A 27,266-nucleotide genomic window follows, 5' to 3' on the forward strand; every position below is an offset into this window, starting at 1 on the left:
GCCTCTTGCTCCATTGCCAGTATGACAATTCACATCTGGCCTGTTTTCTGAGATGCTGAGAGTCGCGTCCAGAAAAGAGAACACGTGAAGATACCGCGTGGAGCAGAAGACCCATGGCTCACGCCGTGAAGCTTCTAGAAACTGAATGCAGCTGTCAGCACCGTGTGGTCCTTCAAGGCATCAGCAGTTGCCTCAGCTCCTGCTATGCCAAGCCCAACTCACCTCACCAGGCTGGGTCACGACTGGGGGGCCCCGACCAAGGCAGACCCCTGGAGCGCCTTTCCTGTCACGAGTGGTTTCTAGAGTAGTTTCTAGAACGTCTCTTGTTGCTGCCAGCCTGACCCTGGCCAGCCTGCAGCTCCTCCTGGGCCCTGCCAGCACCAGCTGTAGGCCGCCAGAGCCCTGCTAGGTCATCCAGACCCTGGACACCGAGGCTGCCTAGAGTTTCCGGCCAGTACTCTGGGTCCCTTATGCGGAGAGCCCTTGCTGGGTGCAGACAGCACCTCACGGTCCCCTCCTCCACAGAAGACTTCTAGCGGCAGGGAGAAGAGGGACCCTGTATAGAAGCAGCCCCTCACCACCCCCACCCCGAAAGAGGGCAAAGGGCAAAGAAAGAAATAGCTGGGGACACTAGTAAAATCTCATTGGGTCCACACCTTTGACCATCATTCCCTAATCTCCTCTGACAGACAGACAGGATTCCGTTTCCTTGATCACGGAAGTAAAGATACTTGCTCCCCTCCACCACCACAGCACAAGGCACGCCCCAAGGGGACCTGGGGGTGTGTTTCACACACCGCGTAGTCAAGTCGATGGCTCTCTCTCACTGCAAGGCGCTCTCTGGAGTAACACTCGACAATTACCACTAAATGCGATGCTTCAAGATGGAAAACATTTCTTTTCATAGGAATGCCTAAAATCTACCTCAAGGGCAAGAAGAAAGAAATGAAAGAGAAGATCATACCAGAACTTCAGAAGTACTTAGAGCAGAGCTTTTCTGGAGTCAAGGTAGAGCCGCATCCTATCGAGACTGACGGCTTCATTTTGAGGAATACGAAGCAAGAAACCAGGCCGGAAACGAAGCAAGAGATTCTAATTCACCTCCTTTCACGTGAAACACCTTATTCCACAAAGCACAACAGTTACAGTAAATCCACATCACCTCTGACAGGAGCGCTGCTGGGAAATCTATGGAAGCTGCCCTGGCAATTTCCAGATAAACTCTAGTTAAAAATCTCGATCGGTCCACGATTAAAACGGGCCGCTCAGGAAAATCTGGCCTTCTGGAGGATTTAAAGGGCTGCGCAGAAGACATTCTTTTGATTCCACAGCTTTAAAAAGTAGGATTAGAACATTTCTATCATTTCCGTTGCGCCTTCCTCTTACAAAACTATCTTAGAACTGAGAATTTACAGGACGTTTTCTGAAATTAAGGACGCTTTTGTGGGGATTTTTAAGTGGCCATCACAATGGGTACGGTTAGTAGTGCACCAGAAAGATTCCCGAGTCTGTGGGCTGGACGGACCTGCCCGAGCACGGGAGCGAGCAGCACTCGCGGGACCGAGAAAGGACAGAACTTTCCTTCCATCCTTGACTGTGGAGAAGCAACAGAGGTGATGCCACAAAACAACCCCCACGGGGTAGAAGGGAGGTCAGAGAGCAAGGTCCGCTGAGGGGCCTGGAGGACAGAGGGGCCAGCTGGACCCTCCACACTGCCCGTTCTGCTGCTCTGAAAGGTCCCTTCCACACTGCGATCTCCGTTGGGTAACCCCCTTTCGCATGGCCTTGATTTTGTTCTTGATGCTTCTCTGTATTCTCCAAATGTTCTATAATGAGAAACGTCTAATTTTTAATCAGAAAAAAAAAAATCAACGAAACATGCAAGCAAATGGGAGACGTGCCAGGGGTCAACGAGCTGTCACTAGCCTGTGCTGTCACTCTCCTTTCTCAAGTGTCCCCTCTTCTTGCCTATAAAGTGACAGGAGGGTGGGAAGATCGCTGGTCCCTTCGTCCCGACCGTCTGTGGCTCCGGGTACAGCCTTCCTGTGGAGCACAGAGTGGCGGCGATTTCACCCAGGTCCTAAAGTTCCCTCTGGCTTCTGGAAGGCTCCGCTCCACCTCCGCTTCTCTTAAGACCACGATTCCTCGGTGTTTCACACCCAACACAACGTGCAAGTCTGCGTCCCACGCCGTTCCCAGAGAACCGACAGACTGAAAAGCCATCTGCCAAGTCATGGTGAGGTAGCAACGATGCTGACGACAGTATGACAGCCTGCCCGAGGAGACACTCACGTTTTGAGAGGGAGGTCCGGGACATGCCCTACAGGAAGGGCCTCTAGCAGGATGCGTGCTCGCTGAGGGAGGTGCTTCCTGACCACGTGGACCGGCTGTTCTGGGCTCAAACATCACCACGCAGGAGCCCCTCGAGGTAGACTAGCTGTGTACAGACCTCTCGCTGAGAGTGTCTTATGCTCTAAAAACGTTTTCAATCCTAATTCCAAATTAGAAAAGGGAAATGAATGGGGCGCCTGGGTGGCTCAGGCGGTTAAGCGCCCGACTTCGGCTCAGGTCATGATCTCATGGTCTGTGAGTTCGAGCCCCGCGTCGGGCTCTGTGCTGACCGCTCAGAGCCTGGAGCCTGTTTCGGATTCTGTGTCTCCCTCTCTCTCTCTGCTCCTCCCCCGTTCATGCTCTCTCTCTGTCTCAAAAATAAATATTTAAAAAAAAAAAAAAAGCACTTAAAAAAGAAAAGGGAAATGAAATTCTTTTATTATTTCTGAGGTTGTCACTTAATGTTCACACCAACCTAGAGAACAACACGTCACTTATTCAAAAGATTATAATCATTTACGATTCTCTTGGAACCTTCTCCCCTCGCGACTACTCGTGCCCAACCCTCCCACCTCCTAACCTCACAGGCTCATCACGAGGCGTCCATGTGTTAAGCTATTTTGAGTGGGCCCAGCCCTAGATGGGAGCCACATTAGTGACGGCATCAGTCCGAATGTCCTCAGAGGGGCCGCAGGCGGGCCGCTGCTGAGCTGTGCTCCATTTAAACATTGGGAAGAGGGGCGCCTGGGTGGCTTGGTCGGTTAAGCGTCCGACTTCGGCTCAGGTCATGATCTCACAGTCCGTGGGTTCGAGCCCCGCGTCGGGCTCTGTGCTGACCGCTCAGAGCCTGGAGCCTGTTTCAGATTCTGTGTCTCCCTCTCTCTGTGACCCTCCCCCGTTCATGCTCTGTCTCTCTCTCTGTCTCAAAAATAAATAAACATTAAACATCTGGAAGAAAGCGGACCCAATTTCTGAGGGCTGCCGTGTGAGCAACAGCTACCCAACCACAAAAGGACCTTCAGGCAGGCGGCCGGGTGACAAGAGGGACCACCTGCCCCGAAGCGCCCCCTAGAAGGCAGACCGCTGGTGTCCCGGGGAACAGACTACCTGTTGGCGGAGGTCTCCATGGCGTGGGGGGGTGACCACGTGGGTCGCATGCTTTAGCAAGCAGGGCTGTGCACTTGTTCAGGGGTTGGTTCGCATACGAACTTAAACCTTCTCCCAAATACAGAAGAGGACCGCCTGTTTAAAACTGGGAACATTTACAACAAAGTGGTATCTCCGAGTAAACTAGGTTAACAAAGGTTTCTAGTGTTCGCTCTGCCCGTGGTATTTTCAGATGGAGGAGAAATCCCATCTATGCAACCCTAAATTTTGAGTAAACTTACCACAGAGCATGATCCCACACGTGTGGTCCTGGGAGAGAAGGACATAGATGTCACCCCACGTCTGAACCCCCAGTCACAGCTCCCAACTGAGAGACGGGCCCACAGGTGCCCATGATGGACAGATGTGCCCTCACGTGTCCCCGATGCAGGGTTGTGCCCTTAAGTGCCCCCGATGGAGGACTCTGTCTGCAGCAGACCCCCAAGCCATCACACCCTCAGCCCATATCACTACCGGGTCCCCTCTACCTCCGCTGGCACCAGGACCTCAGTACAGAAGGCTTGTTCACAGGACCCTTTTCGGGACCGTCTGTTACCTCTTAGGAGTTAAAACCCCTGGTCAATGTCCAGATCTGACAGGCTGAGTCCAACAAATCCCGAGAGCACTGCGCGGACGGCCTGGCTTTGCTGGGGCTCTCCCGCACCTCCGTCAGGCCAGGCGAGGCAACCCACAGACCGACGCGGGGACAGGCCCCCAGGACTGTTCACTACCAACCAGAGCAACACCCTGGGAGAGCCTGCCGGCCACACCCCCCACACAGGTGCATTTCATGAAGACACAGGAGCACTGGCTCAATTCGGGTGAAAATCTGGGCCAGAAACTACCACGAAGGGGCCGCCACGCCTCTTGACTCGGAGGCCACTGTGTGGGCCAGGGCGTCACCCTCACCCAGGCAGGCTGGAGGCCCAGGACAGGCCTCCGGACAGGCCAGGGATCCGCGATTTTAATTCTGCTCTCAGATCTGTCACGGCCCAGACTCAAAGTGGCCGCAGCCACACCAGAGACCTCACCTCGAGCCGTAAACACTGTCTGCGCCACACGTCTGGGTCTGACCCAACACTGGGCTGCCCAGCCGGGGCGCACAGAAACGCTGCTGCAGACAGATCCGTGATGGGGTAACTTCCAGAAGCAGGGTTCCAGAGCACGCCAGCCACGAGGGGCCTCCTTCTGGGGTGCAGAAGTGGTCTTGTGTGTGTTTATGCAGAACGGTGCCCATTGTAGGGAGCTCCTTTCTAATGCTTCCGGCTTCTGTAATCCACTCGATGCTTCCTTACTACGGTTCCATACACTTCGCTGAAGAAAAGTCACGTGAGCGGAAGGGAAGAAACGAGTAACCCTGGCACCTCAGGGCTCATAAATGGATGTCCAGGGCTCTGGACGGGGCTGTGCGCACAGCTGAGTATGAGGCGACTTTTAAAATTCAGGTCTTACGGCTGCACTGTCACCACGTGCTTGTCCACCCGCTACTTGATTGTGACTAGTTTGCCAGGTTTCCCCAAATTTTTCTAAACTACCAGGAATTTAAAGACAAAATAAACAAATCATCACCACCCTTAGCTACCTGAAAAATGTTCCAAATGGAAGTGCGAAGAGTTCTAATCTTTCTAGTAGCTTCCTTGTACTTTTCAAGTGGGTGCCAGCTATCCTAGATCCAAGCGTGAAGGGGAGAGTCAGCTAGTGATAGTCACGTCTGGTCCACACGTGATGGTCACGTCTGGTCCACACGTGATGGTCACATCTGGTCTACACGGCTCACCCGGCTTGAGGGAGGACACGTTCCTCAGAAGGTGGTGTCCACTTCCGCTCTGTCTCCAGCACCTTGTCCAGCCCTTCCTACTGGCCAGGCCCGGGAGGTACTTTTACTCGCTGTGCGTGCGCTCTACTGTCCCACTTACCTGTCTAACTGGGTAGGCTCACTGCGTCTCCGGTGTGACCGTGTCCTTTCTCCAAATGACGTACCTGCCTTTCCTCCTCGTTCTGAGGTCCTCTCCGTAGAAACTCAGCGAGAGGAGCTGAACGCCACGGCCACTCGCTGCGTTCTGCCTACTTCCCGGGACAGGCAGAGGTCAAAGACGGCAGCTGGAGGTGCCGACCCTCGGCCAACTCTGCCCTCAGTGAGTGAGCAAGTCGGGTGCGTGGAAAACAGATCCTTCGTCTCAACCAGAGGATTTCTTCAGCAGCTCAGGGCTCTCGCCCTCTCCCTGGGATCCTGGGCCTCCGCTGGGGGAGCATCTGTGAACTACAGGAAGACAAAGAAGACGTGACGACCCAAAACATACTTTTAATGTACTGTTTTTGTTTTTTTTTAAATGTTGCTTTTTAACAACTTCTAACCCATGTTCACATTTTGGGCTGAGGAAACAGAACTACGTTTAAAAGCAACCGAGATGATGTGTGTATTAGGGTTCTCTAGAAAAATAGAACCAACAGGTAGTGTATGTATACAGGTAGTGATTTTAAGGAAATAGCTCACATGATTGTGAGGTTTGGGAAGTACAAAATCTGCGGTAGGACGGCAGGCTGGAGACCCAGCAAGAGTTGATGCTGCAGGCTGAGTCCAACTGCTGGCAGAATTTCTTTTCAGAGGCTCAGTCTTTTCCCATTTAGGCCTTCAACTGATTAGGTAAGGCCCACCACACAATGCAGGGAAATCTGGTTTACTCAAAGCCTATCAAATGTTAAACGACTTAAATGTTAATCTTATCTGAGAAACACCATCACAGAACATTCAGAATAATATTTGACCAGATATCTGGGCCACAACCCAACCAGGTTACCACATCAAATTAACGCTCACAATATGCTTCAGATTATTTTGGGGTACAACTTGTGTAACTTCCAAAAAGTGTCCTCAAAACGCAGCACTTCCAGGGACATTAAACTAAGTCCTCACCTCACACCGCCCCTTCTCTAGCAGGACCCGGGAGCACGGTCTCTATTTCACCTCCTGCAGCCCTTCCAGGGGGAGCCAGCTCTCACCCTCCTGGCTCTGCGTGCCCTCACCATGCATCCCATCTCTCCTCTCTGCCTGTCTCCCCCGGGCCTTGGGGCATGTTTTTGCGATTGCACTTCAAGCCCTCCACTCCTGGAACCCCCGAAGCCTCACCTCTGGGCAGCCCACCTTCGCCATCTTTGGTGAAGACAAAGTTATCGTGCTTTTAAAATCTCTCTCAGGGTGCCTGGGTGGCTCAGTCAGTTGAGCGTCTGACTTCGGCTCAGGTCACGATCTCACGGATCATGGGTTTGAACCCCACATCGGGCTCTGTGCTGACAGCTCGGAGCCTGGAGCCTGCTTCGGATTCTGTGTCCCTCTCTCTCTGCCCCTCCCCACTCATGCTCTATCTCTCCTTCAAAAATAAGCATAAGACAAGACAGAATAGAATAGAATCAAGAAAATCCAATCCAATCCAATCCAATCCAATCCAATCCAATCCAATCTCTCTCAAAATACGTGCCGCCCTGCTTTCTATTCCCACTGCCACTGCCCATTTCCGGGCCCTCGGCATCGGATCGGGGTCTACACGGTGAAATGACCTCTGATCTGCTATCCCTGCTCCAGCCTCCTCTGTTCAGGACAGGGCTGTTCTCTGAAACACAGACGCAATCTTGCCATTCTTCTGCTTAAGGGCTTTTGGTGATTTCTGGAGCCTTCTCCGCAATCTCTAAACCTCTCAGCCTCGTCTCTGAAGCCACAACACCAGTCTTTTCTTGTAGATCCCACGCTTTTCTTGTATTTCCATTATGGGTTGAATTTTGTCTCCTGAGCCCCTCAGGAAAGATATGTTGGAGGCCTAACTCCCAGGACCTCAGAATGTGACCTTATTTGGACACAGGGTCTTTACAGGGGTGATCCAGTCTCAATAGGATCACTAGAGTGGGCCCTAATCCATATGACCGGTGCCGTTGCTAAAGGAGGAACTGTGGACACAGACGTGAAGAAGGCAGAGGTCAGGGAGCCTGTCTAAGCCCAGAGTCACGGGAGATGGTCAGAAGCTGGGACAGAGGCACGAAGCAGACGGTCTTTCACAAGTCCCGAAAACAGCCAACCTGCCGGCACCCTGACCCTGACTTCCAGTCCTGGTGCAGAGTGGTGGGGTGGGGGGGGGGGGGGGGGTGAGCCGCCCCAGCACTGAGACAACCCTTGCTTCTGGGCCACCTTTTCACTTCTCTCAAGAGGTCACGGCTCCACGTGGGTGCTCGTTCACTTCCTCCCTGGACCTCTAGCAAACTTGTACTCTTCAGCCTCAGTTTCCCTTGCTGCCCCGTGCAGGAGAGACCACCTGAGCTCCTTCCCCACCCCCACGTTCAAGCCAGCCCCCACCAATCCACAGAGAAGGATGGCCGCTCATCATGTGGGCCCGAACTCAGAGCGTTCACGAGGCCGGGTTTGGGGACAAAGAGGCTCGGCCGCGTCTCCCTCCCCCAAGTGGGAGAGTCAGCGACCAGGAGCCCCCTGCCAGCCTCCTCTCCATGTGCGCCTGGAGCTGCGGGCCAATGCCCGTGGCGCCACGTGGCGACCTGGGACCCGGCAAGATGTCAGCATTTGGATACAGACCTGGGGAAGGTTGACTCCTCGGCTTCATCGGAGCGCCGCACGGGGCTGCCGCGTACAGCTGAGGACACAGGTCATTCTGTAACTCTGCCAGAGCAGGGGACACAGGGGGATGGGTACGGCCAGATTCGATCACTCCCGGGTTTTTGTCGGGACTGCTGTTAAACCCCCAGGCCCTCTACAGTCCCTGGCATGCCTGTCCTCCCGGAACTTTTCACTCCTTTCCTCGTAGGCTCTATCACTTTGCGCACGACTCTTCTGTAAGACGATCCGGTTACAGTTTGGTTGGGTGTCTACTGGAGTCCTTACTTTTGCTTCTTTGGCCCTCCCCCAACACTCACTCCCCAAGGCTGGACTCGGAGCCCCGGGAAGACAGGCCCTTTCTGTGCCCATCCTGGTACCTGTGGACACGAGCTCCACGCCTGGCTAACTCGTGTCCTCACCGTGGGGCTCGGTGGCACGTGGTACACCGCAGAATCGAGCGGAACCACAGCACGGTGAAAAGAGAAGAGTGAAAGAATGTGACATGGATGGTCCTGAGTGGGTCGAGGGTAGAACTGGCAGGGCAGCGTCTCTCTGGGACAGAGCCCCGGGCCCCAGGTACAGCCTCCCCATTGAACCTGGACGAGACACACAGAACAAGGGTTTTCGGACCCTGGACGATAAGCATCACGGGGCAGAGATCTGTGCGCGAAGGTGGGTCCCACCACTGCCCTCGGCTCACTGCCTGAAGAGACAGGGTGGCCGCAGTGCCAGGAGGGAGAGCCCAAGCAGCGCCCAGCGGTCCTCCTGATGCCAAGTCAGGGAGACTGAGGCACAGAATTCCCAGGTCTGAGTGGCAGAGAGGACAGACACACACACGGGTGTGGAGGCCCCACCTCACGGTCTCAGCGGGGTACTGACGAGCACACGCAGGTGAGGCCCAGAAAGAACCACTGGAAAGAATGGGACGGAAGATTCCTGGAGCTCCCCCGCAGTGGGGACTGGCTCATGTCCACAGTGCAGGGGGCACTGAGCCTACTCTGGGGCTACCATCCCGGAAGCGAGGCACCTTAGCCCTGAACCAGGAACTCTTTCCTTTCAGCCTAACGATGCTTCAAAGCAAGACCCAAAAGGATCAAACGTTTCCAAGTAATTTGTGTCCCAGAATTAAGTTCAAAAATATTGGAAGGAACACCAAAAACCCAGCACCCAGAATCCAAGTGTTTTTTTACTTCACTCTTTACTATCGAAATATCCCATTCACCCACACGTTCCTGCAAACTTCTCTCTCACATGAGAAGATGGCACCATGGATACACCATTGGGACGTCCCTGAAGTTGTTCAGGACAGACTTGATCTGTCTACACTCTCTCCACGGGCCCCTCTGCCAGGGGCACGCATCCTTAGAGAAGACGTCCTATAACAAACGGACACTCACACCTGACAAACCTGAATGGATGAAAATAACAAAACAGAGTATCTGAAATTCTAACTGTCCCAGAAAACATGGGAACAGCGCCCATAAGAAATTTCTGCCTGGGGGGTGGGGGGCGCCTGGGTGGCTCAGTCGATTGAGCGTCCGACTTCAGCTGAGGTCATGATCTCGCGGTTTGTGAGTCTGAGCCCCGCGTCGGGCTCTGTGCTGACGGCTCAGAGCCTGGAGCCCGTTTCAGATTCTGTGTCTCTCCCTCTCTCTCTGCCCCTCCCCCACTCACGCTCTGTGTGTCTCTCTCCTTTAAAAAAAAAAAAACATTAAAAAAGTTAAACAAACAAACAAATTTCGGCCTGGGGTCTTGGCCTCATGAGCACCGATCCTGAGCAGCCAAAAGGAGCAAATGTTGGCGCCTTCTTTATCTTGCCCGGTTCCTACTGCACCAGTCAAGAACGGCCCAGATTTACTATCGGGATAATAAAAAGAGCAAAATAATCATTACAGCATGCGTTTATTTTATAATCATTTGCAAACTGCATCAACCACAACACGGTTGTGTTGTTAATATGAAGAAAGGCGAATATGAAGTCTTACAGTAAAGAAACGTAAGACGCTATCACTGTATCGACGGGAAAGGGGTGTCGTCCAGACAACTTTCTATTTCCGGAGTTTACGTATTGCTCTGTCACGTGGACTTGAAATGTCACAGGCTGTGCCTGCTGCCACCAGTATGGATGTGCCACAGGGGGGCTGGCCTTTGACAGCATAATCCAAGCAGCACGAAGAAAACCAAGTGCTGAGTCAATAGAAACTCATGCCGAAGTTGTGGTGGTCACACCGGGTGGCTCACTGATACCTCCCTTGGCAACAGTCAGCTGGATTTTTCAGTCTTTCTTCTTTTTCTCTAAGTTACCTCAGCATGAATCATGGAGGGCGGTCTGCATTCAGATGGAGAAACTCTTGATCCTAATGGACAAGAGGTCTCTTTAACTCCTCAAAGATGGTTCGACTGGACGTCTGTGGGTCCCACGGAGGGATCCGGGAATGGTTAAAAGAGTTAACAATGGGAAGTGCACACGTGGAGACCACCAACCTGCTGGCAGCGTGGGAGCCCAGAGACCGCTCCGGGGTCCCCACCCAGAGTTCCGTGAAGGCCTCATCTCCTGGCTGTTCATTTCATCCCCTCGGCCAGTCGCCTGCTGGATTCCTACCCCGGAGAGAAGCAAACCAGCCAGATGCTCCCTCCTCTGCTTCGCACTGGCGCACCCTCCAAAGGCTACTTCTTCTCTGCCCTCACATCCCCCCAATTCTGCAGCTCCTCCCCCCACACCGCACCTTGATGAGGGACCATAAGGCAGGCTGAGGGTAAAGTACAAGCTGGCACGTCCCTCACCCCCAGGTGGGACAAGTGTGATAGTCCTCAGGTGCTCCTGGCAGTCCAAGGACAAAGGGAAGGACAGAAAACAAATGGTCAAACTGATAAGATTCTCCATCAGTTTACAAATACCTTAACAAATTATAAGAAAAGGGTAATCTTATCAATAGCCTAATCTCCAGAAACTCCCTACTGTCTTAAGGACAATGCTTTGTGAGAGGGAAAAACAACCCCAGTTTGCCAATCCCTGGGCCTCAGGTATCTCAGGAGTCCTCATTAGCACATGAAAGTCCTTCTGGAGGCCTCCCTTGCGCCTTTCCCTCCCCCAACCCCACAGTATATCACCAGTCACTCCTCACAACCCCAGTGCAACGCTTTCTGCCCACGGGTCCCGTCCCCGTGCTTTAATACAATATGCCTGCACCAAAGATGTCTTCGAGAATTCTTTCTTGGCCGTCAGCTCCAAACCCCACCGCAACGCAAAACCTCACCACTCTTGCCCAGCCACCTCCTTGGTGCCTTCTCCACACTGAAGGGAAAGGGATAGTGTTTGAACATCACAAGGGTGCTGGTGTGGGGGAAGGTCTCATCATCTGTCTTTGCTCTCTGTGTGGTCCACACACTAGGAGCCTGTCAAGAATGCAGATTCCCAGGCTTGCCCCAGAGCTCCTGAGATAAGATCCACATTTCCACAAGACACACAGGTCATTTGTGGGCACGCTGATGTTTGAGAAGCACTGGGCTAGGTGACTCTCCCTACCCTTAGGACTAAGAAATGTTAGTGACTGTGGAACTAAGGGCAATTCTGGGGGGAAAAAAGGCAAATTGGACAAAAATACAATGGAGAGAAAACAAGGAGGAAAGAAGGATGGAGGGAGAGAGGGAAGAAGAAAACGAGAGAAGGAGGGAAGGGAGAGAAAAATTAAGGAAGATGGATGATGGGAAAGGGAGAAAGAAAAGAGAGATGGAGAGAGGAAATGTACATGAATAGGATTTATATTAATTTGCTTATATGGATATGATTCTGAATGATCGAGGGGTGTTAACAATGGCCAAGACTTCAGGTCTAACCAGAAGACGCAATTAGCATTAACTTGTTTTCTGGTCATTCAATTTAATAAGAAGCTTAATAATTGAAAGAGTTCCTTCCTCTTTGCAAGAATTGAGAGAATTATGAAAACAATGGGCCATTACCCTCAGATTCTCACTGCTATCTTCAGAGGCTATTTTTTCCCTTATGTAACTTCAGGTTGGTAACCTTTCCTTTGTATCTGAACAAAAAGGGGGAGTGGGCTACCTCACGATATGGTACTGTGTTTAGAGATGCTGCCTCCCCCATCCCAGTCCAAGGATTTTGAGACAAAAGACCAATTAGAAAAGTACTGTGCCTCAGGCTTTCCTTCTCAGAAGTGCTGAATCAATGGGCCTAGCACTTCCAAAGAAACAACAAGGCCCAACTATATGCAGGAACATTATATTGATTTATAAAAAATATAAAAAATTTACATGACATGAGATTCCATTTACAAATATGGTTCCATTTACCTTTGAAACAACGAAAGTACCGAGACAGAGAACAAATTACTGGTTGCCAGAGATAAGGAGTGGTGGCGGGTGGGGACATAAGTGTGGCTCTAAAGGAACGGCAAGAGAGAGTGCTCTGGGTAAGGGAACCGTCCTGTATCTGGATTGCAGTGGCAGTTACATGAAAACACACACGGAATAAAATGGGTTAGATGCCCACACCCACATCTTACAAACATCAGTTTCCTGGTTTTGCTATTGTACCATATTTAAATATGATACAGCCGTTGGGGGAAACTGGGTGCGGGTACACAGGACCTCTCTGCACTATCTTTAAAACTTGCTGTTAATTGCAGATTACTTCAAAATACAAATCTTGAAAACACTACGTAATTTTACACACGGCATGAGCTCAACCACACAAACAACTGCATTTGGACAAAACAAAATATAGTAAATGCATTCTTTATTATTTTTTACCAAAAAAAGTTAGACATAACCTTCCGGTGCATCATCGACATCATGGTATTACAACTTTCATGGCATTGTAATTTAGTACCATTGGAATCTGTTTCCTTCTCTGGTTTATAAAATAAAAACCTAGCAAGAAAACGTCAAGTTATTAGTAAGTAACAAAGCTACAGGAAATGTTTACATTCTGGCTTGGTGAGCCATTCGTCTTCTTCATAAGCCAAACATTTGTCCTGATTTGAAAGCACGTGTTGATGCACAACTGCACTAACACAGAACGCGTTTCTGGTCTGGCACAGTTCGTTTTCTATAGAAGTGGTAGCACAGAATTAGATAAAAAGTAGGTCAGTTTTACCCAGAAGATTATAACTCTATAGGGTCAAGAGAGATTTCGATCAGATTCATTTCTTACAAGGAAAAGTATAACAAGTACATCTTGGGGGATATGAAATTTCAGATTTGCCGAAAGAAGTAATTTTCTTCTTGTGCCACAAATAGTTCTTTTCTGGATCATATGACCCACAAGGATGTAATGTATTATAGCTGACAATGTGGGCTCAGCCTAGTTCTCAGACCAGTATCTTTTATTTTTTTTAAGTTTATTCGTTTATTTTGAGAGAGAGAGACAGAGACAGACAGAGACAGACAGAGAATGAGAGACAGAGAAAGAGAGGGAGGGAGGGAGGGACCTTGAACAGGGGAGGGGCAGATGAGACAGAGGGAGAGAGAGAATCCCAGGCAGGCCCCTTGCTGTCAGCACAGAGCCCAACATGGGGCTCAAACTCAAACCATGAGATCATGACCTGAGCTGAAACCAAGAGTCAGATGCTTAACCAACTGAGCCACCTGGGCGCCCCAGGCCAATATCTTAGTGGCCTTCACACTAAGTATTACTCTACTGCACTTTTTCTCTATCCATGTATTTTTTTCCTACTTTGAAGCTCAGTGTACTTAAAATCACAACCTTGTATATAAAAGTCAGCTTTTCTGGGGGCGCCTGGGTGGCTCAGTTGGTTAAGCATCCGACTTTGGCTCAGGTCATGATCTCATGGTCTGTGAGTTTGAGCCCCGCGTGGGGCTCTGTGCTAACAGCTCAGAGCCTGGGGCCTGCTTTGGATTCTGTGTCTCCTCCTCTCTCTCCCCTTCCCCTGCTCATGCTCTGTCTCTATCCCTATTTAAGAATAAACTTAAAAAAAATTCTTTTAAACAGTTTTTCTGAAAACACTGCTTTAAGTTTAGTACTCTATTTTCACATTGGTATTTGCAATGCACCGTGAAGCCAGCCACCTTGAAGAGACCCAAGCAGAAACTTGGCCCCAGTTCATATTCTAAATAACTAAGTATCGATCAGTGTCATAGTTCAGAGCTCCACCCGTCTGAATACTAATTTTTTTCCACCCACATTCTCATTTCTCTGATCAGTGACATCTTCCAAACACAGATATTTCAGTGAAAGGTTGAGCCATAAATTTAGTCAGCTCTGTTTCAGTTATCTGTGCCTTCCAAATTTTCTTTGACACAAATTGCAAAAATTGCAGTGTTTAAAACACGCTGGGATCTTTTATTGCCTGGCTCTTATCACAAATGTCTGCCCCAAAACGTGCTCATGAAGGGCATTCCCAAGGAACAAATTAATGTTGCTCTAGTCCTCCCTAGATTTGGTACATCTGTTTTGCATTCCACCATAATTTAAAAATTTTAGGGTAGGCAATGTTCTGGTGCAGTAAAATTGCCAGGGGACTCCACAAAGCCCTGAATGCTGCCAGGCCGTTTGAAATAACATGTCAGTGAGTTTGGAAAGACCTACTTTTAAAATACAAATGGGGTGAAAGAGACTTCATTCGCTCTGAGTCAGGACCAACAAATGAGGCAAAAGAGGACCATCAAAGACTATGAAGGCAACAGAGCACTGAGGCACCTACAGCCGGACTCCCCCCAGAACTGCGGGTGCTTGGATGGAAAGCCCTATATTTACCGCCTGCCCACTCTGTGCCAGGTAGTACGCTAGGAGCTCTGCGTGCATCATTAGAAGTCTAACGGGCAGATACTGTGAACTCCCTTTTACTAATGAGGAAACAGGCTCAGAGAAAAGTAACATCTAAGGTCTCAGATCTGGCACGCGGCAGAACAGGGATTAGGTCTGGATCTTACGGGCTGCCTTTCTGCTCCTCCTCCTATCCTGGGGGTCAGCAAAGTAGGCCCGGGCGCCAAATCCCACCTACCCTCTCTTTTGGTAAATGAAGTTTTACCAAACTGCAGCTGGGCCCCCTCACTCGGGCACAGCGTGTGGCGGCTTCCGTGCCGCGGAGGAGCTGAGTCGTTGAAACTGAATATTTACTATCCAGCCTTTCGCAGAAAAAAACGTGCAGGCCCCTGCCCCGTACAATGCAACCTTCTCTTTTGAGGTCCTCCTCCGCTTACCTTGTCCTCACGCAGGAGTCCTAGACAAGTCTGCAGCAGGTCCTAAGACAGTGGCTCTCGCACGCTCCCGGAGCCAACAGAGACAGCCTCGGGAGGGCCACTTCACGTGGTTAAATCACCATCAGTGGGCAAGGGCCCGCACAGAGCCAACCCTTAATTCCCCCCGAGGCTGCTGCCCAGGGACCCCAGCCTCAGACGGCCACTCTCGGATGACACGTCGTCAAGGCCGCCCGCACCGTAGAAGCACCCGGACAAAGGCAGGCCCGCAGCAGTGCTGTCGCATCGGGCCTCCCTTTCTGCCAGCCGCCGTGCCCAGAAAGTGTGCAGGTGCGGCCATCTGCCCCAGACGCCCAGGGCCGCACCTGTGGATGGACAGTGGACTGGGACAGCCGAGGACCACACGTGAGCCTTATTTATGGGTCACTCACTTGTGTCGGTGGCCATTGCTGCTCATGTGCAGGACCGTTTACATGTGAGTTTGGAGACCGGCCGTCCAGAGATTTATGGCACTTAGCACTTAGAAGAGGAAGCTGTAAAGTGCCTGACGGAGCGGCTCTAAAAATTAAGACTTCTACTTCCTGAATCCACAGGCTGAAAATCCTTAAATCCCGCGGCCTGGCTGGGCTTTCCTCCTTCCGCACTGGACCCGTTCACGTGTAATACTGGGGAAAAGGGACAAGAAGAATTTAACGCAATCTTGTCTGTGAACATTCCTCACTCTTAGTTCTTGAGATGAAGTAGAACATTCCGGTTTCATGGGAAGCTCATCAGAAGGACATCTGAGAAGGGACGGAGGTGCAGAGAACAAGTCAGACATCCTGACAGCAGCCCGCAATCTCAACATGCTGAAGATACTCTTGGTAAAAGCCTTCTTTGTGTTCAGAGAGATCTGAGGTCACGTTGTGTCCTTGATATATACTGACTTGACTTATGTTCTAACTTAGGTCACGTATAAATTCTCTCCGTCTCGGTTTTTCGGCCCACAGCAGTTAAGGATTTGGTAAAACAGAGAGCGCTGAGCCAAACCTATGACACGGTTCCCTTTCTTTCCCTTTGGCTCTCTTTTCCTCTAAACCGGCTTCGCCAAGGGTAAGACCGCAGGCCTTGGGACATCTGAAGTAACGAAGTATAAAATGGCGGGAGCGTGAGGCTCTGTTTATTTATGGACATCATTGGCTATTCAGCTTCATTGACCATCGTCTAACCTGATTTTCTGCAACACAGAAGACACTGGCTTGGAGAACTGCTCCTTTCTGGAGTGGGAGGAAGTATTCTATTCTCTGCTGGGTTCTTTCTGCTCCGAGTCAGGCTCCCTCCAGACCTGTCCAGGGCACAGGCCAGAGTGCCTCCAAGGATGCAAGCGTGGAATCAGGTCAGTGTCGTCCACGTGTCAGTTTAGGCGGAAGAAACCCTCTCAGAGAAAGCAACCTGACAGGGTGCGTGGGTGGCCCAGCTGGTTAAGCATCAGATTCTCGCTTTTGGCTCAGGTCATGAGCTCACAGTTCACGGGTTCAAGCCCCATGTTGGGGTCCACGGCTGGCAACGTGGCGCCTGCTTGGGGTTGTCCCCCCCCCACCCCTCCCCTGCTGTGTCACACACACACACACACACACACACACTCTCAAAAACATCTAAACATTAAAAAACAAACAAACAAAAAAGGCAACTTGACATGCGGATGGAGAGAAAGAGTAAAACAGACAACCCCGAAAGACAGAGAAGACACAGGACTGATATCTTGTCTTTGGCAGGTGTTGCAGTTCCTTCGTTTTGGGTGCATTTGATATTGCGGGAACTTCAAACATTTTAAGGGGCTGCAGGCCTGTGAAGCCCAGAATCCGGAAGCCCTAGAAATGGTCCAACTTCCCCATCCTGGCCTGACACTCACTACTTCCTTTCCCCTGTCACCTCCGTGTTTTAATGCTTCATAACCCAAGGCTCACATCTTCAACTTTTCCAGGAGATCCTGCTGAAAACAATAGAACCGGAACTATAAACCCTGGAGTTGTAATTTGGGTGTGCGGCCACCAGGTGGCAGTGGTGTCTCAGTCACAGGCTCCAGGCCCCTTTGCGAAATGCTTCTACGAGTGGGGCCCTGGGGCCAGGAGTTTACACTGTAGGCATGGACTTCCCCGCAAATCTATGAGCAAGTTGAGACTCCAGCAGTGCAAGCCACTTAGCATCTGGTGGCTCGCGAGCAGTGGCTCAGGATGCAGACAGAGTCCGGGTAGGGGGTGTTCAGGTGAGGCTCAGGGTGGCAGGGCCGCTTGGGTCCAGCCTGCCCCCTCCTGCAGGGCACCTGCCCCTAAGGCGAGTTCTTGGTAAATGTTCCCGGCAACGTGCGAGGTTGCTGACCTCGTCCTTCCCCTCCTTGGGGGGGGGGGGGGGGGGGGGGGGAGGGCTGGCCTGCTGCCGGTGCAAAGGCACGGGGCTGGATCTTCCCTCCCGCCCTCTCCGACCCACAGCATCACCCTTCACTGAGTGAGTCAGACGTCCCCGTAAAAAAAGCCCTACCTCCTTCCTCGGAGCTAGGTTTAAGGATTGAAGGTAAAACAGTAAAATTTATCTGGATGAATTCTTACCGTATGGTCAGTGTTCCCAGAGCTCATTCAGACACACATTCTAGAAGGTTCCTCCGGTTTCTTCTAGGTTCTTTCCAGCACGCCTGGCTCCCTGCGCCCCCAAATCCACTCCTAACCTGTCAGGAAGGAAGGAAGGCAGGCGCAGGCCTTCTCCGCCCGGGCCGCACGACGAGGCCTCGCGAGCCGGATGGGCATCGGTCCCCAAACCACGCAAGCGGCAAGCTCTTCCCGCGACCAGGTCGGCCCGGCCCGCAACCGGCCCGCAGCCCCCGGGCCTTCCCGCCTCTGGGGCCCCTCCCCGCGCAGCCGCAGATCGGGGCTTGTGCGCGGGCCCCGTGACGTGATCACGAGCGGCCCAGTCACGTGGCCGCAGCCAGCCAGTCCTGGGGCCGCCCGAGGCATGCTGGGTCAGCGTGGCGTGTACCTCGCCCGCCTTCGGAGCCGCCGGTCCGCGGTTACGTCTTTGTTTCTAAGGATTCTGCCGCTGGTTTCTCCTGGGCGGCCCCGCGTGGCGTCCGGGCGGACGGGTTCAGGCGAGCAGAGGGCCTGTGGGAGCCGCAGAGAGAAACGGAAGAGACGTCGAGGACAGGCCTGTAAGAAGAGAACGATCTGGAGGCAGGCCGTCCTGCCAGACGCCCACGTGGGGTAAGGAGAGAGGGGAGAAACGGATTTGTGGCTTTATTTTTTTAGTGAAATCGCTTTTGGGCATCCCTACTGTCCACCGCATTCAAGTGCACACTTTAACCCTTCGCAACCCTTGCTTCAAGTACAGCCCCGCCCCCCACCCCGCCTCCTGCATTTCAGTGCTCTCAGGGCCGTAAATGTCCTGTTAGCCACGGCCTTCTCTTGGATTTTTCCTTTGCCATCTTGCATTGAAAACAGCGCCTTAAAAGGGAGACAGGCTGAGATTTCTGCAAGACCAGTTTCATCTCAGGTTTCTCACCCACAAAGACCAGGGAAAATGGGCCCCCTTAATGGGCAGGAGCTGACACTGTGACTTATTTTAGTAAGTCCAGGATGTTTTTTACCAAAAAGCTGTACATCCTCCTCTTCGAGCCAGGAGCACCACTATCTTGAGACCACAGCTCATATTTTTAGGAGGGAGCAGAATGACGGCAGCCAGGGCCAAGGGCTCTGACGTTATCTAAACATTTGAGCTCAGGTCCTTATCAGCGCCAGACCTCCGAGTTGTCTTGTGCTCCAGGGATTGCTCTATGAACATCTGAGCACAGAAGGCAGGATTTGCTAAGAATGAAAGCCCATTAAGAGGAGCCAAGCAGGGAAAGAAATTTAAATTCCAGTCCTCTAAGCAGCTTTTTGCAAAGAAGCCCTCTTTCCCAAGCTTCCTCGTTTGCAAGAGAGGACTCCTCAAGTCTGCTGAAGACCCATTTCCTACCTCCTTGCTGGGGGTGCTGGGCCCCCCGCCCCCAGAATCCTCTCCCATCATCCCGGGAGCCACTCTGGGAGGACCCAGGACCGTGTTGCTAGGATCACAGAGTTTGTAAGAAATTGCAAAAGTAAGATTTGTGTGTGTGCTCTTTTTCTTAAAGAGTTTCCTTTCCCCAGAAGTTGTAACAGTCCCAAGTTCCACAAAACTTGGATCCGAGCCTGCTCTTGTGTTAACGGAGGCACACGGAGCAGTGACTGCACCCCCACGATAATGATTAACTGGGTTACAGAAAGAAACCATTATAACTTTTTTATCTCTTTTGATCAAAGAAGAAAATCAGACGTTATTAACACTGTACAGACGGATCCCCTCACCCATCTTCCTGCCCCTCCTTTCCTGTGTACGTCTGACAGGCACAGACAACCATGAAAAGTGACCTGAGTGCCCACGGTGAAGCATGCGGAGAGGAGGTGCTCACTGGCTGTTTTCTTTCAGCGTTTGGTGTGTGATTTACGTGCGTAATTTACGTGTGTGAAGCGTATTCCTCCTTACTATTTGTACTCCAAACACAAGTTGGAATGAGAGCAAAAGAATATACATTTTCTACAGTGAAAATAAAATAGTGTAAATGTATTATTTAGTTTTATCGCACCCTTTTAAAGTTATATGTTTGCAGTAAACAGCACATCGGTGCAGTGATTGTACATATGTATGTGAATTCAATAAATGATTTGGGTAGGTGCTCATTTTCTTGTATCTGCTTGATATGCACCGTCAGAAGTTTGGAAATCAGAGCTTTAAAGTATCCTATTAATACCATCTCCGTTCAGTAGAAAGGGAACCAGGGCAGAAAAATATGCTTACTATTTGGACATAGTATACTATTCAGACTTGACTGAATAATAAGTCCTTAACTCTGACCATTAGATTCTATTTGGATTCAGTAGCTACTCCTTCAGAGTGCAAAGCTGGGATCACAAGCTGAGTCAGCAATGGACCATTCACACCTTAGCATGAATTATTCCAGTCACTTCTTCTCTATCCCCAGTCAGACACCATTGGAAATGAGAGTTAGGAGGAATGAAAGAAAAGGAATCCGAGTTACTGAGTTTGTATGATGGGAAATTAATCTGAAAGTACAGGTTTCATAGGACACCATCCTGGAAGAGCTCTCTTACAAGAAGGTGTGCATGGCACCAAATGAGAGAATTGAAGAAAGAGGACAGATGGGAGCAAGAACTCTAAAGACCAAGTCTCCTCTCAACTTTCATTACTGTCCACGCTGTACTCACTCCTGCACCCTGTACCCCAGACCATCTCTGGCATCCCATTTTAAAATATTCTATTTCAGTTATCTCTGTAAACAATGAAATACTTGGCCTCCACCTTCCAGATGGATAGATGATTCTGGAAGTAGCACAGAGGTGCTGTATCAGACTGAACATCCTGACTCTTAAGTTTGGAAATATGACTGCCCCCCTCGTAGGATTTTTTGGAGCTTCTGATGAGTACACATCTTGAATCGGACAGCTCCAGGATATTAGAGCCGAAAAGACACTTCGAGAATGTGTAAAACTTCAGTTCACGGACATGGAGAGCAGATCAGAAAGACTGCAGGGAGCAGGCCTGGGGAGGCCCTGGAATTGGGATTGCCTATGTCATCCTTCCCTCTTAGCCAGAGTCTCACGTGAGAGCCTGAGCTTCCCAAGCCTGTGTCCCCACAGAATCCTGTTCTGGGATTGTATGTGTTACTTGAGATAACCCATGTGCAAACACTTGCCCCCGTGCGCCACACGTCATCGTATTAGCCCTGAATACGTGCTTCCTCTGCTGCTCTTTGGCTCAGATCACGAGCTAATTGGGTATAGTCCTGACCTGAAAAAAGAGGCGTAGGGTGTACAGGCCTGTGTGTGTTGATTGTCGCGTCTCACTGTAATGAGAGCAGACTCCGTTCTTTTCCTTAGAAGCAGGAATGGGTCATCTTTAGTTTTCCCTCTTTTAAAGCTACAGATATTTAAAGACTTTGGAATAAGAGACAAATTTGTCCAAAGCTGGTCCTTTCAGCTGCGGCTCCCTTATAAGTGGCTGCGTTCACAAGGAGACAGAGCTGTTTACTGTGCGAGTAGAAAAAGTCAGCCCGCCAGGAATATGGTGGACCCAGGGGCCCTTCCTGCAGTGGGGTCTCACGGGACCCCTGCATCCCAGGTGAGGCAGCTGGAGTCCACCCTCCAGAGCAGAATCAACTCCTACTGAAACAGATGCCCACTGCTTCAAAACATGGCCCACAACTTAGTCTGTTGTCACGACAGGGTTGTATTTGTTTTGGTCTGATTTCTTTTAACCTGGCTTGAGCAGTGCAGATAGCTGTTCCCTGTTACCTTTGGTTGTGGGTTCTGCTCGGTGTTATTTTTAAATATGGGGCACCTTTTTTTTTTCCCCTTCTTATTTGAGACCACCAAGATTTGCTTGCTTTGTTTTCACTAAGGTGAAAGGTGTCATGTCGTGAAGGAGTGCCCGGTGATTTCACAGAAGACTTGGACTTGGAAATGGACACCTGCGCTGGGCGTGTTACTCCGCTGCCACCAGAGCCTCGTCACTATTTCCACACGCATTTCCTTGATCGGAGAATCCAAAAGTGCGTACCTATTTATTGACTGTGTTTTTCCTTCCTCTATGTGTCATGTTATTTGCGTGTTTTTTAATTGGGTTTTTTCTCATTCTTGATTTGTAAGGAATCCTTAACATGTAATGTTAACATCGATGACATTTTAGCACGTAGTTATCCTGTTTGACTCTTACCTTTTACTTACATGTTTTTCCGGCACATAGAAGTTTAAAATTTTGGGGAGTCAAATATCTTTACCTTTTAGCATATGTTTTTACCGTTAACAGCAACCACGGATGCATATTTATCTAAATACTTGTTTCCTTGTTTTATACGCTGTCCTTTATTTTTCGTTGCTTCTTTCCCAGTTTATTTCTGATTATTCTTTTGTTTTAAGGTTTGTTTATTTTTGAGAGACAGAGGCAGAGTGTAAGCGGGGGAGGGGCAGGGAGGGAGGGAGACACAGAATCCCAAGCAGGCTGCAGGCTCCGAGCCGTCAGCACGGAGCCCGATGTACCTTATTGTATTTTTAATCACAATAGTGCAGACATAGGTTAACTGAAGGTTTGGGGCTTCTGTGAGAAACAGTAGCTTCTGTTTCTCCCTTTGCCAACCCCATCCTTACCCATCGAAAGAAGTATTTCAGAATTGCTTTTCTTTTCCTTTGTTTTTGAGGGGGAGGGGGCAGAGAGAGAGAGAGACAGAGAATCCCAAGCAGGCTCTGTGCTCAGCTAGGACCCGGATGTGGGGCTCGATCCCACGACCCTGGGATCATGATCTGAGCCAAAATCAAGAGTCGGGCGCTCAACTGACTGAGCCGCCCAGGTACCCCAATATTTTGAATTATTTTAGTGTATTTCTTTTCCTGCCAATTTTCTTGGGTGTTACTGAACAATATTTCTTCAAAACTTTAGAATTATTTTAACCAAAAAAATCCCTTTAAAATATTATTGAAGTTTTTTTAATTTAAAAAGTAATTTTGAGATCATTAATATCTTTGTAATACTCTTTCTTTTCCTGAAATGTCTTCCCATTTATGAAATTTTTCCTGTTCAGTGAATTTTTGGAGTTCCCTGACCCCATCAAGGTCCTCGTTAATAATTCTTTTTCTTTTTAAGTTTATTTATTTTGAGAGAGAGAGAGTATGAAGTGGGGGCAGAGAAAGGAGAGAGAGAATCCCAAGCAGGCTCCACACCATCAACACAGAGCCCAGCACGGGGCTTGAACCCACAAACTGTGAGATCATGACCGGAGCCGAAATCAAGACTCCAGTGTTTAATGGACCGAGCCACCCGGGTGCCCCTGATAATTCTTCAGTGTATCCCTGAGAGGTGTGTGTGTGCGTGTGTATGTGTGTGTATGTGCACGCGTGCACGCGTTACTCAAATTGCAAAAATCCACCCCTACCCACAGAGCTTTGCTATTTTAATAATACGGTTTTTTTTCCGTGTGTTTTAAGTAACCAAATACGTTTCTTCACGTCATGTCTCTCACAGTCACTCACTTTAGCTGATACAGAATGAAGGATAATAATAGCACAGCCCTGAGGCCGACACCGTTTCCAGGCTACCACCTTTTCCGCGGCATCGCTCCGTCCTTGGTGCCAGTTGCCATGAGATAACGCCTTGGTGTTGGCATCCAGAATGCAGAATCTTGAGCAACACTTTGTTTCCAATGTGTCAGAATCCTACAGACAGGATTCCTTCAGATCATTGTGGTCCAGTAATTTCACAATGGGATGCTGTCTTCACAACATAACCAGAAAAGTAGGAGAGGTGTGGGCACATGGGCTCCCACGAGGGCATGACAGTCCGTAGTTGCTCCTGGCCTCCCGTCTCGCTCTCCCTGCAACACCGGTGCACAGACGCACCCACCCACAGGTCGTACACACTCGCTACTCTCAGCCGCCTTCCTTTATCTTTGAATCGACCCTGCACGCCTCTCCTCCTCGTGGAGTCTTCCCCACCCTGCGTGACTGGTTTCTGCCTCCCGTGTGCCCTAGCGTTCTGTCTTCTTGTTCTTTACGTGCAGGTCACAGTGGCAGTCATGGGATGGTTCATGTAGTTGTGTTTCTTATTTAATGTTCTGTAAGGAATGAAGTCGTGTCTCGGTTACTGCTGCACTTTCTACCCCGAATAGCATGAGCAAATGTTCACTGAACGTTTGTTAAATGAAAAGAGAGTGAAATGTTGGAATCACCTAAATGCCCAACCGTTACAGTACAGGCAGGAATACTTTCTGATCATTTACATTTTTGTTTTCATAGTTTTTTAGTGCCGAGGGAAATTGCCTTTTCTGATAGCATTAGTTTTGTGAAAACCAAAACCAAAACATGAAAGTTGCTGGAAAGAAATACACCAAAATGTTCACAGTGGTTATTGCTAAAGTGGAGAACTATGTTCTTGTATGTTTACTTTAAAATAGGCATGTATTAGTTTTATAGCCAGAAAAACATAGTTTGTTTCGTTTTTAAATTGATTTAAGCCTAAGTTATGGAAAAAGTACCTCTGAGGCATAGGGAAGTTGCAAGTAAAACCGGGTTTAAAAACAGATTTCAGTAAAATATTTCCAAGTTTTATTTCTTTTGAGGGAGAGACAGATCACTCATGTAAGAGCAAGCATGAGTGGGGGAGGGGCAGAGAGAGAGAGAAAGAGAGAGAGAGAGAATCTCAAGCAGGCTCTGCTATCTCAGAGCCCAACATGGGGCTCGATCCCACAACCCTGGGATCGTGACCTGAGCCGAAATCAAGAGTCAGATGCTTAACTGACTGAGCCACCCTGGCACCCTTCAATAAAACAATATTTTAAATGCTCCATTTGAAGAGAAGCCTCATCAGGAGAATGGATAGTAGCTAGATGGAGTGGTACCTTCCCAAAGGACCACCGTCTGACAGAGAACAGAATAAAGTACAGCAACACATTGACAACAGATAAAGCCTGCAAGAAAACATATAGTGCTATTGATAAAATGAAATCAGTGTATAATAGCAATCTTGCAAATGTTTAAGATATATAAAAATATGATTAATTGTTTAGGATACATTTATTGTAAAGGTACGGAGAAATACGTAGTGTGACATGTGGTGATACGAAACTCACAAGAATGGTTTCCTTTGTTGAGAGAGGGGTTTGTGGCTGAGGAGAGAGAAAAGGGAGGTTTGATTTTTTTTTTTTTAATTTTTTTTTTTCAACTTTTTTTAAATTTATTTTTGGGGCAGAGAGAGACAAAGCATGAACGGGGGAGGGGCAGAGAGAGAGGGAGACACAGAATCGGAAACAGGTTCCAGGCTCCGAGCCATCAGCCCAGAGCCTGACGCAGGGCTCGAACTCACGGACCGCGATATCGTGACCTGGCTGAAGTTGGACGCTTAACCGACTGCGTCACCCAGGCGCCCCAGGTTTGATTTTTTTAACCAAGTGGTGGATATGGGTGTTATTGCAAAATTGTACTTTTGTGTGCGTTGTAATATTTTATAGTGTCCTGAAATTTCATAACATGTTTTGAAATAAAAGTAAAACTGAAGGGAATCTGCCACTAACTCTTTCGTAAACAAAGATTCTTTTGTAAATAGGGGCAGCATGCTTTCTGTGGTCTGTAAACTCAGATTCTCTTTCACTCTCCCTCCTTCCTTCCTGCCCAGTCTCTCTCTTTCTCTTTCTGTCTCTCTGTCTCTCTCTCTTGCTCTCTCTCTCTTTTTTTTTTTTTTTTGGCTTTCTTTTAAAGTAGCGTATTCTTTTTAACAGAACTGTTTTTACTAGGAAAGTTAGGAATACCATGAAAACCACCAGATAGCTATAATTTGGTCACTGGTATTGTAGATCTGCCTGGTCTGATTATAAGAACTTTTAGGAGTTGTCTAGTGCTTTAAGTTAATAGTAATTTAGGTTTCATTTATGTAGATTTCTAACTTGGCATGTACTCCTAGTAAAGCAAACAAGAAAAAGAAATATGCTTCTCTCGCTCTGTTGGATTATGATTGATCTCATTTTTCAGGATCAGCTATTCAAGAAAAGAGCTGGACGGCCCTGGCTTACAAATTTCTAATAACTTGAACTGTGTCTGCAAGAGTCTTAATTGTATGAAAGGGGAGGAGGCTCTCCTCGGAGCATGACCGTGCAGTTTAGAAGTGCTCCAAGGAGAACAGAGTGCAATGCCTTCCCTCTGGTTCCATAACGTGAAGGAGAGAGGAGGCAGAACTACTCTTCAGGTGATGGAGTGGTGTCCATTCTTGAAAATAGAGGATTAGCTTTGCAGTGTGATAGGTCAGAGTTTTTATTTTGCAAAGTGCGATTCCATTATAGCCTTCTCATCTCCCACGAGCTCTGGGATTAGTGTTTGTTATGCTAGGAGAATATAATAATTGCTTAAATATAGGAAAAATACGTTTGACAAACATTCATGCTAGAGAAACAGGAAAGATGGGATCCTTGACCCAGTGCGGAACTGCAGCTGGTCACTTAAGCCCCTTGCTTGTCTGCTGATCCGCTGATTATCTTCTCACCTAATTTTAGCCCAAAGGTTCAGCTTCCACCCCCTCCCGTTTTATCATTTCTTTTTCTCCTGTTGACCTGCCTGTGAAGATACCGAGTAGAAGCAAAATTGCTGAAAGGCAGAGCAGAAGAAGAATGATCCTGGGTCATTCGCTGAGGAGGTCGAGACCCTGACAGCTAAGGGTTAACCGCAGCTGAGGTGCCACAGGCCACAGAGAGCACGTGGGCACACTCACGTGCAGCACTCACACTCATTCACGCACACATTCACGCACACTCAGGCGTACACTCACGGGCATACACACAGAAGCACACTCTCACCCCGGCACACACGGCCCTCCCCTGCCCGGCACACCCTCCCACCGAGGAGTCTGGAGCACACGAGCAGGAGTCTGGAGCACACGAGCAGGAGTCTGGAGCACACGAGCAGGAGTCTGGAGCACACGAGATGGCTCTACAACCACGTCCCTCAGCTGAGAACTGACCCACTTTCACCAGGTTGACAGAGGTGAGGAGATGAGCCGTGGAAGTGGCCCAGACAGAAAACCTGTGACCAGAACAAGATCCTCCTGACCCAGGTTCCCGGACGGCGTGCCTCCGTGGCCGGGATGGACCCGGCCCTCGTTTACTTCACCTCACCTTAACCAGGAACCTGGACCCACACACGCCCAGCGAACTGGCGCCATGTGGCTGATTGGGACATCTCAGCTCTCCTGAAAATTGGTGTCGATCGCTTCAGAAGACACCCGCAGGCAGCGATTCCTCGTGACGGTTAAGATGGCCAGAATGATTGGGCTCCCCAGCACACAGATGCATTCCACACCATACCTGAGCTGGCTCTTGGATTCAAAGGTCAAATTTAAACTGGTCACCTGGGAGTGTGGCTTACGTGCCCGTGTTTACAACCTCAACTCTTGTCATGTGTCTGCAGAGTCCCCAACA

At 49.6% G+C, this 27,266-nt stretch overlaps 2 long non-coding RNA genes across 4 annotated transcripts; one reads left to right on the forward strand and one right to left on the reverse strand.

Moving 5' to 3' along the window:
* Nucleotides 1–3,277: 3,277 nt before the first annotated feature.
* Nucleotides 3,278–19,336, reverse strand: LOC131489884 (uncharacterized). 2 transcript variants are annotated; one of them, XR_009250792.1, is made up of 3 exons: nt 19,235–19,336; nt 17,839–18,463; nt 3,278–5,737 (listed from the first exon to the last, which is right to left on the reverse strand). It is a non-coding gene; the product is annotated as an uncharacterized LOC131489884 (long non-coding RNA). The 2 variants fall into 2 exon arrangements; XR_009250791.1 differs by lacking the exon at nt 19,235–19,336 and adding an exon at nt 6,605–6,845 and having other exon boundaries at nt 17,839–18,121.
* LOC131489885 (uncharacterized) lies at nt 18,361–25,507 on the forward strand. Of its 2 annotated transcripts, none has more exons than XR_009250793.1 (5): nt 18,361–18,483; nt 19,642–19,698; nt 21,714–21,863; nt 23,330–24,989; nt 25,232–25,507. It is a non-coding gene; the product is annotated as an uncharacterized LOC131489885 (long non-coding RNA). The 2 variants fall into 2 exon arrangements; XR_009250795.1 differs by having other exon boundaries at nt 18,363–18,483; nt 19,558–19,698.
* The last annotated feature ends 1,759 nt before the right edge of the window (nt 25,508–27,266 follow it).

The sequence above is a fragment of the Neofelis nebulosa genome, chromosome 11, assembly GCF_028018385.1.
Source record: "Neofelis nebulosa isolate mNeoNeb1 chromosome 11, mNeoNeb1.pri, whole genome shotgun sequence".
Lineage (NCBI taxonomy): Eukaryota > Metazoa > Chordata > Mammalia > Carnivora > Felidae > Neofelis > Neofelis nebulosa.